This window comes from Rana temporaria, chromosome 2, assembly GCF_905171775.1.
Source record: "Rana temporaria chromosome 2, aRanTem1.1, whole genome shotgun sequence".
In the NCBI taxonomy this organism is placed as follows: domain Eukaryota; kingdom Metazoa; phylum Chordata; class Amphibia; order Anura; family Ranidae; genus Rana; species Rana temporaria.
Window position 1 is genome coordinate 112,586,165 of NC_053490.1, and position 9,247 is coordinate 112,595,411.

The 9,247-nt window shown below is 45.1% G+C and overlaps 2 long non-coding RNA genes across 2 annotated transcripts; one reads left to right on the forward strand and one right to left on the reverse strand.

The window, feature by feature from the left end:
• Nucleotides 1–496: 496 nt before the first annotated feature.
• Nucleotides 497–1,285, reverse strand: LOC120928545. Its single transcript, XR_005747218.1, has 2 exons — nucleotides 847–1,285; nucleotides 497–732 (listed from the first exon to the last, which is right to left on the reverse strand). It is a non-coding gene; the product is annotated as an uncharacterized LOC120928545 (long non-coding RNA).
• A 4,283-nt stretch (nucleotides 1,286–5,568) lies between these two features.
• Nucleotides 5,569–6,335, forward strand: LOC120928546. The gene is made up of 2 exons (XR_005747219.1): nucleotides 5,569–5,985; nucleotides 6,100–6,335. It is a non-coding gene; the product is annotated as an uncharacterized LOC120928546 (long non-coding RNA).
• The last annotated feature ends 2,912 nt before the right edge of the window (nucleotides 6,336–9,247 follow it).

Below are 9,247 nucleotides of genomic sequence, written 5' to 3' on the forward strand. Positions count from 1 at the left end.
GCCTTGCAAAGCCGTGTATAGAGACGGCCACTCAAAAGAACCGCCGTTCTTTTGAATGGCAAGTACGAGGTGATGTCATCGACTATGACGAGCTGGTGTCTCATCACATTCGATTCCGTCGCTGCCATCTTGCTACACCCCACACTAACTTTGTATGCTACCGCGTATGCGTCGAAGTCTTATCGAGCATGCACGTTTTTTCTTCACTCAGGTCAGCATACAGATGACCGGTTTTCTCGGCAGGAAACACTCTGCCTGGAATCCCGACGGGAAAATAGAGAGCAGGCAGGGGAGGGCTGGGCCGGGGGGCAGGGTGGCAATTGCCTCCCAGGCTGCCCTAACTTACGTTCAAAATGCCCACTACCATTTTATTTTTTATACTGGTTTTGGAAGTCGGGCCGACCACTAGCTGTTGCATTCCAGGAGTTGTATGGGAAAGTAGAACAGTGGCGGGACTATAGCGGTGCATGCAAAAACCAGTAAAGGAAAATAGAACAAATAATATAAATTTTAATGATTTATTAAAAAACAGAGTAGCGTCAGGTTGTAAGGCATATCATAGACCTCACAGGAGCCCACTACACAACTCAACAACCTGATCAAGAGTACAAAGTTAAAAGGTTCCCATAACAGACATCAGTACTGTAACAGAGATCGCAACCCGGTTGGTAAACCCTATATATTTCGCCCGGTCAGGCTTCTTCAGGGGTGGTTGAGATCAGAGTTTGGATTCTGATAATGACATACAGAGAAAGAAAGTTAACGATTTATACATAGAAACATTAGATATACATAAACAATAAGTAAATAAAGTCGCTCTGTCAGTGTATATCACATAATGCCTACCTGCTGGTCCGTAGTGGGAGTAAAAAGACAACAGGGTGCGTGTATACCCTGGTTCCATCACATGCCTGAAAAATCAGGCCGGATGAGCACAAGTTGACAGCCAAAAGGATAACCTAGGCAGGAAAAAATGAGGAGCCGCTGCAGATGGAATTCACACAATCCCCAACCATCGGAGAGGCAAGGGGCGGCACCCAGAGACAGAGTGGCCAACTGTGGGGAAGAGTAGTAATATCAGTATCTATTATAGAATACTTAATAAAAATATTTATAGAAAGTGATGAATGAAATGTACACTCACAGTGCTTAAATGAACAGGTATAGCATCTGTGGAGGCATACGCCTAGCTTGAGACAGGAGGCTTATCAGATCTGTAACAAGCTGATCCAAATCTTATGTCAAAAAATAGAAAAAAAGGAGAAATTTAGGAAAAAGGCAAAAAAGAAAGAAAAGAAAAACAGAAAGAAAAAGAAAGAAGAAAAAAAAGAAAGAAATTAAACAGATAGTTTACTTCTGTATATAAATATAGATGTAGCGATTATAGTGATCTTCAGCATACAGCTGTTCCATAATAGGATAAAAAGATCCACTCATAGAGAGAGAGTTTGTTAAAAAATAGCAGCAAGCCATAAGATTATAAATGATAATTTTTAGAACAGAGAAGGAGACACTTAGTAAGGAGCATAGGAAGTTGTTTGAACAAACAGAGGAGACAGGCTTGTATAGTAGGCAGCTTTTAGGCATGGTAGAAAGGATACCTGGTCAATCAATCTAAGCAGCACAGGTTAGCTCCACAGGAGTGTACAGCACACTGACGCTCCACAGCAGGACAGAGTCCTGATATACCCCTCAACCCCTCCCACACGTCCGTGCGTCAGAGGGGGCGCGGTCGGGCGTGAGCGGACACATAGTGTCAGCACGCAGGCGCCCACACTAACGCTGGACAAGAGGCCTACAATCCCCAGCAACCCCTGGGTTGGAAGGCGTGGACGGCCGAGTGGTCGGCCAATCATAGCGCGCCGGGGGAGGGGCACCGCCGTACAGCGGAGCAGCCCATAGGTACAGAGGAAGACCAATGTCTAAGAGCCGGGAGGGGCCAGATCGCCGATGGAGAGGGCGGGGAGCCAGCGATCAGGGGGGAGAGAGAGACACTGACAAAAAACGGGCTCACACAGTGAAGCCCTTGGGTGTCCAGATGGAAGGGGAAAAAAGGTGAAATATCAAACAACCGCAGCAGCATCACAAATCCTGCAGACTAATATAGGATTACCCAAAGGGCAAAGGAATAGCAACTCGGTATATAAAAAAATATATCATGACCCATAGCTTAAAAAAGCAGGGCCATTGAAAAAAACCAGCATGGATGAAGGCAGGGTGGCAAGGGCATATATACAGTGGCAGAGCGATTCACAACAAGGTTCACACAGATAGGTAATATGTATAGATCAGAATAATAGTTAAAAATCAAACATATCTGGGGCATTTGTATAAAGAATAATAATTCATACACATACATTGATTAACAAAATGCCAAAATAGCCAAAGAAAGAAAACAGACAAAGGAAAGGAAAAAGGAGGAAAAGGAGAGGGGAAAAGATAGAAAAAAAAAAGGAACAGGGGAAAAGGTAAAGCATATAAGGGAAGGGGAGACAAGAAAAAGGAAAAGAAAGGGAAGGGGAAAACAGAAAACAGAGAAAAGGAAAAAGAGGGAGGAGGGGGGGGGGGGGGGCAAAAAAAGGAAAGAACGAGAAAAGAAGGAGGAGCCAAGTACCAAAAGAAAGGGAGAGGAGAACAAAAACAGACAAATGATGCAGAGTGACAGGCATCATCTATTTCATGCTGGAGCAACCCGGGCGGTCGTCCGGTGAAAGCGTGGCAAGCCAATCAATAGAGCACAGGGATAGTGGAACTGAGACACATAGAATAGGTAGCCCTTACAGGAAAGATTTAAAACTGATATACTCGTTCAGTCCTGGGTAATGGGTGGCGTTTAGAGTTTGTATCCATTTAGTTTCAAGTTGCAGAAGACTGCGATCAATGCCCCCACCCCTAACATGTGTGGGCACATGTTCCAGGGCAGTGAATTTCACCATAGTGGGCTCGAAATTGTGCTCATGTCCCACATGCCGGCTAATGGCAGTGGTGGACAATTTTTTCCGTATAGGTGCAATATGGTCCGATATACGTTTGTGGAAAGGTCTTTTCGTCTTGCCTACGTAGAAGCACCCACACAAGCATTTGGCCAGATACACCACGCCGACTGTTTGGCATGTGACCCGATGCCGAATGGTGTGGGTACGTCCACCAGGCAGGACGACTGTCGATCCACTTAAGATAAAAGGGCACATGTGGCATCCCTTGCATGAGAAGGTGCCATTGATTATGTGTGGAGACTTTTCTAAGGGATTGTGATGACTCTGAACAAGTTTGTCCCGTAGAGATGGTGCTCTGCGGTAGGTGATTTCCGGTCGATCCTTAATGAATTTATTAACGGTATTGTCAGCCAATAGTAACGGCCAATACCTATCCAAAATTTCCTTAAACTGTGCATGGCAAGCAGAATACTGAGTGAGCAGACGTATTGGTTGCAGGGAGTTAACCTTTCTGGGGGGAAAAATCAGGTCCCTGCGGTCAATACTCGCGGCTCGATTGTAGGCCTTCTTCAGGATATTATGACTGTAACCTCTATCCTTCAAACGAAAGTATAGGTTTCTAGCAGCTATTTCATTTTAGAGTCATCACAATCCCTTAGAAAAGTCTCCACACATAATCAATGGCACCTTCTCATGCAAGGGATGCCACATGTGCCCTTTTATCTTAAGTGGATCGACAGTCGTCCTGCCTGGTGGACGTACCCACACCATTCGGCATCGGGTCACATGCCAAACAGTCGGCGTGGTGTATCTGGCCAAATGCTTGTGTGGGTGCTTCTACGTAGGCAAGACGAAAAGACCTTTCCACAAACGTATATCGGACCATATTGCACCTATACGGAAAAAATTGTCCACCACTGCCATTAGCCGGCATGTGGGACATGAGCACAATTTCGAGCCCACTATGGTGAAATTCACTGCCCTGGAACATGTGCCCACACATGTTAGGGGTGGGGGCATTGATCGCAGTCTTCTGCAACTTGAAACTAAATGGATACAAACTCTAAACGCCACCCATTACCCAGGACTGAACGAGTATATCAGTTTTAAATCTTTCCTGTAAGGGCTACCTATTCTATGTGTCTCAGTTCCACTATCCCTGTGCTCTATTGATTGGCTTGCCACGCTTTCACCGGACGACCGCCCGGGTTGCTCCAGCATGAAATAGATGATGCCTGTCACTCTGCATCATTTGTCTGTTTTTGTTCTCCTCTCCCTTTCTTTTGGTACTTGGCTCCTCCTTCTTTTCTCGTTCTTTCCTTTTTTTCCCCCCCCCCCCCTTCCTCCCTCTTTTTCCTTTTCTCTGTTTTCTGTTTTCCCCTTCCCTTTCTTTTCCTTTTTCTTGTCTCCCCTTCCCTTATATGCTTTACCTTTTCCCCTGTTCCTTTTTTTCTATCTTTTCCCCTCTCCTTTTCCTCCTTTTTCCTTTCCTTTGTCTGTTTTCTTTCTTTGGCTATTTTGGCATTTTGTTAATCAATGTATGTGTATGAATTATTATTCTTTATATAAATGCCCCAGATATGTTTGATTTTTAATTATTATTCTGATCTATACATATTACCTATCTGTGTGAACCTTGTTGTGAATCGCTCTGCCACTGTATATATGCCCTTGCCACCCTGCCTTCATCCATGCTGGTTTTTTTCAATGGCCCTGCTTTTTTAAGTTATGGGTCATGATATATTTTTTTATATACCGAGTTGCTATTCCTTTGCCCTTTGGGTAATCCTATATTATTCTGCAGGATTTGTGATGCTGCTGCGGTTGTTTGATATTTCACCTTTTTTCCCCTTCCATCTGGACACCCAAGGGCTTCACTGTGTGAGCCCGTTCTTTGTCAGTGTCTCTCTCTCCCCCCTAATCGCTGGCTCCCCGCCCTCTCCATCGGCGATCTGGCCCCTCCCGGCTCTTAGACATTGGTCTTCCTCTGTACCTATGGGCTGCTCCGCTGTACGGCGGTGCCCCTCCCCCGGCGCGCTATGATTGGCCGACCACTCGGCCGTCCACGCCTTCCAACCCAGGGGTTGCTGGGGATTGTAGGCCTCTTGTCCAGCGTTAGTGTGGGCGCCTGCGTGCTGACACTATGTGTCCGCTCACGCCCGACCGCGCCCCCTCTGACGCACGGACGTGTGGGAGGGGTTGAGGGGTATATCAGGACTCTGTCCTGCTGTGGAGCGTCAGTGTGCTGTACACTCCTGTGGAGCTAACCTGTGCTGCTTAGATTGATTGACCAGGTATCCTTTCTACCATGCCTAAAAGCTGCCTACTATACAAGCCTGTCTCCTCTGTTTGTTCAAACAACTTCCTATGCTCCTTACTAAGTGTCTCCTTCTCTGTTCTAAAAATTATCATTTATAATCTTATGGCTTGCTGCTATTTTTTAACAAACTCTCTCTCTATGAGTGGATCTTTTTATCCTATTATGGAACAGCTGTATGCTGAAGATCACTATAATCGCTACATCTATATTTATATACAGAAGTAAACTATCTGTTTCATTTCTTTCTTTTTTTTCTTCTTTCTTTTTCTTTCTGTTTTTCTCTTCTTTCTTTTTTGCCTTTTTCCTAAATTTCTCCTTTTTTTCTATTTTTTGACATAAGATTTGGATCAGCTTGTTACAGATCTGATAAGCCTCCTGTCTCAAGCTAGGCGTATGCCTCCACAGATGCTATACCTGTTCATTTAAGCACTGTGAGTGTACATTTCATTCATCACTTTCTATAAATATTTTTATTAAGTATTCTATAATAGATACTGATATTACTACTCTTCCCCACAGTTGGCCACTCTGTCTCTGGGTGCCGCCCCTTGCCTCTCCGATGGTTGGGGATTGTGTGAATTCCATCTGCAGCGGCTCCTCATTTTTTCCTGCCTAGGTTATCCTTTTGGCTGTCAACTTGTGCTCATCCGGCCTGATTTTTCAGGCATGTGATGGAACCAGGGTATACACGCACCCTGTTGTCTTTTTACTCCCACTACGGACCAGCAGGTAGGCATTTTGTGATATACACTGACAGAGCGACTTTATTTACTTATTGTTTATGTATATCTAATGTTTCTATGTATAAATCGTTAACTTTCTTTCTCTGTATGTCATTATCAGAATCCAAACTCTGATCTCAACCACCCCTGAAGAAGCCTGACCGGGCGAAATATATAGGGTTTACCAACCGGGTTGCGATCTCTGTTACAGTACTGATGTCTGTTATGGGAACCTTTTAACTTTGTACTCTTGATCAGGTTGTTGAGTTGTGTAGTGGGCTCCTGTGAGGTCTATGATATGCCTTACAACCTGACGCTACTCTGTTTTTTAATAAATCATTAAAATTTATATTATTTGTTCTATTTTCCTTTACTGTTTTTTGCATGCACCGCTATAGTCCCGCCACTGTTCTACTTTCCCATATATAAATTTGGGATGAGGTGCTTTTGTTAAAAAAACTACTTTCCAGTCTAGACCAGCCAGATCCTATCCCCCTTTTCCAGGAGTTGTAGTCCACGCTTAAAGCTCCCGGTGGGTGGAAAACAGAGCAGCGCAGAGGAAACTACAACCACCTGGGACTGGATACTTGGAAGCAGGCAGGGCATGCCAGGGAGTCGGGACACAGGGCTGGGCGCTGGCTGCAACTTGACCCCAGGACCAGGAGCATTAGGTCTGTGGGGTGCAAGGACCTACTGAGCTGAGATCACTCAGATGAGAAACCCTGACACCCCTAGCTGACCCCCATCCCCCCCCCCATACACCGCATGTAACCTGCCCCAGTGATCAGGCTGCATTGATGGGCACTGGAGTTGGCTGCCCTGATGGGCACTGGTGAGGCTGCATTGAAAAACTAGATGGGCCATGCATGGTGAGCTGATTCAGTGGTTCAATGGGCCACTTGACTGGACTTACCCCCCAGGCCTAAGGCTGCCAGCCCTCCCCTGAGAGCAGGGTTCTCTATTTTACCGTCTGGATTCCCGGCTGCTAGGGAGCATGCACACGGCTGGGATTCCCTGCCAAATGCTCTCCTGGCAGTTTTCCTGCCGGGAAAACCGGTTGTGTGTACGAGGCTTTATGCTGTGTGCCTGCCCTACTGCATTGTGAACACAGGTGGTCACACACTCAGCGTGGGCACCATTCAGAGAACATTTTCCATTTTCTTAATGAATGCAAAGTACTCTCTGATTGGAGGAGGTAAAGAAAGTAACATCATTGTCCTTCCTCCCAAATCCCAACAAATGAAAGTGCAAACTGTGGCCAATGAATTCCTGTAAGTATTTTTGTTTGTTTAAAAAACAGAAGATAACTTTAAAAATGTTTCAAAATTACTTTCAATGAACAAATCCTGCATGTGCTGCAGTGGCGGGGCCCGTCCATTAGGGGCGCCCGGGCTCCGCCCCCTCTCTCCACGCCACCCTCTATATGCAATGGATAGATTAATGCATAGCATAAATCTGCCAACGGAGGACACGGCCACCCCCTATTCATGTGTCTGGCCCCTTTCAGCAGCCAGGTTTTTTTTTTAAGCACCTGGTATGCTTCAAAATAGGGTGGGCTCGGGTCACAGACACCCAGGTGTGTTACAACAGCGAATGAATATTCACTGTTGAAACACTGATTCTCAATCTGGCCAATCAGAAGCGGGTGTGGGACCCGTTTTTCGATTGCCGAGAAGAGAATACTCCCGATTGGAGGGAGGAAACAGAAGCCGCTGTGATGATCCGTGGAGAGCAAGAGAATGGGAGGCCGCCACCGCCAAGCAGGGGAAGCTGCCGGTGATGGGGTAAGTGCTGCCAACCGACCGGGGGGTTGGCATACTGTTTGCCATCCCCCCAAAGAATGTTTCCACCGGGTGCCACTGATGTACTGACTTGTGGAACTAAAGGGACAAATACTCTCCTAAGCTCCATTTGTCCATCTCCCATGAGATCCCTCATTGGTGCAAGCATCTTCTGCCCAGCGGGTGGTCTTGAGCCGTTTTAACTGGCCAGCACGGGACTGCAGTCACCTGACACAATGGCAGTATTAAAAAAATGTAAACTTCTCCAGGGGATTGCGAACAGGCAGGTAAGTGTAATTTATTGCAGACGAGACATTGCATGTTTTTCTGCAATAAAAAGCCCGCCTGTTCAAAATTTTCAATTTTTTTTCTTCTGTTCCACTTTAACATTTTCGCTGCCAGAGCGTTTTTTTGCACACGTTTAAAAAATCATTTTAGTCCTAAAGATGATGTAAAACTCCCCAACATTATATATTTTCTGAAAGCAGACACCCTAGAGAATAAAATAGTGGTAAATCCAATTTTTTATGTCACACGATATTACCACAAAGGTCTAGGAAACGCACCATTTCTGTGAAAAACACACTAAAGTATATTCTAGGGCAAACACAATCAATTACACAATTTTTTGGGTAAAATATAAAAGACAAGGTTGCGGACCTGGCAGCAAAAGGGTTAAAGGAGTTCTATGGTCACAGCATATGCTTTTTTTTTTAACATCAGCAATGTTATGGCAATAACACAATAGCTCTTATTGACAACTTACTTGAAAAACTGCTTTTATGTTATGAGTTCTGCCTGTCTGCTGGCCATCTCTGTCCACAACTTGCTGGGTTCCCTGTATGCTTTGCAGCTTCTCCTCTGCTGTTTACTTTCCATTTCTATGCACTCCATCTCCCATGGTACCTTTCTGCCTGTAAGCAGTGATTCCTGTACTGACTCCGCCTCCTGAAACTCCTCCTCTCAGCACCTCTGTAGTTCAGAAAACAGTCTCTGTGAAATGTGTGACACAGCAGTGCTACCCACAGGACATAGAAAATACATTTCACGGAATTAAAGAATGTGAATGTGTAGGGATCTTAACAAACTAAATTTACAAACTTCAAAATGATTAAGGTTAAAACGAGTAGGCTAGAAACAAATAAAATACAAGGTAGAAATGAAAATATAATTAAAAATGTTGACTATAACCTGTATACACCATAATCACTGCTTGCACTGTTCACCTCTGTGTGTGATTTATAAAAATAAATGCTGCAAATATCTGTAGCGGGGTATCACCCTTCCTATTGTGATACAAAAGACTACATTTGCTGATCGTGAAGGATCTCAGCTCCCTCCTGTGGCCGAGTTGGGTTAGAGCCACCTGTTGTTTACAAATCATCCTGGTCCCGCAGTGAATGTTGGGGAATTGAGTTCAGAAGGAGAAGAGACTCCATTTGCCCTGGCCTATAATGAACTACATTACCCAGAGAGCAGCTGGGCCAC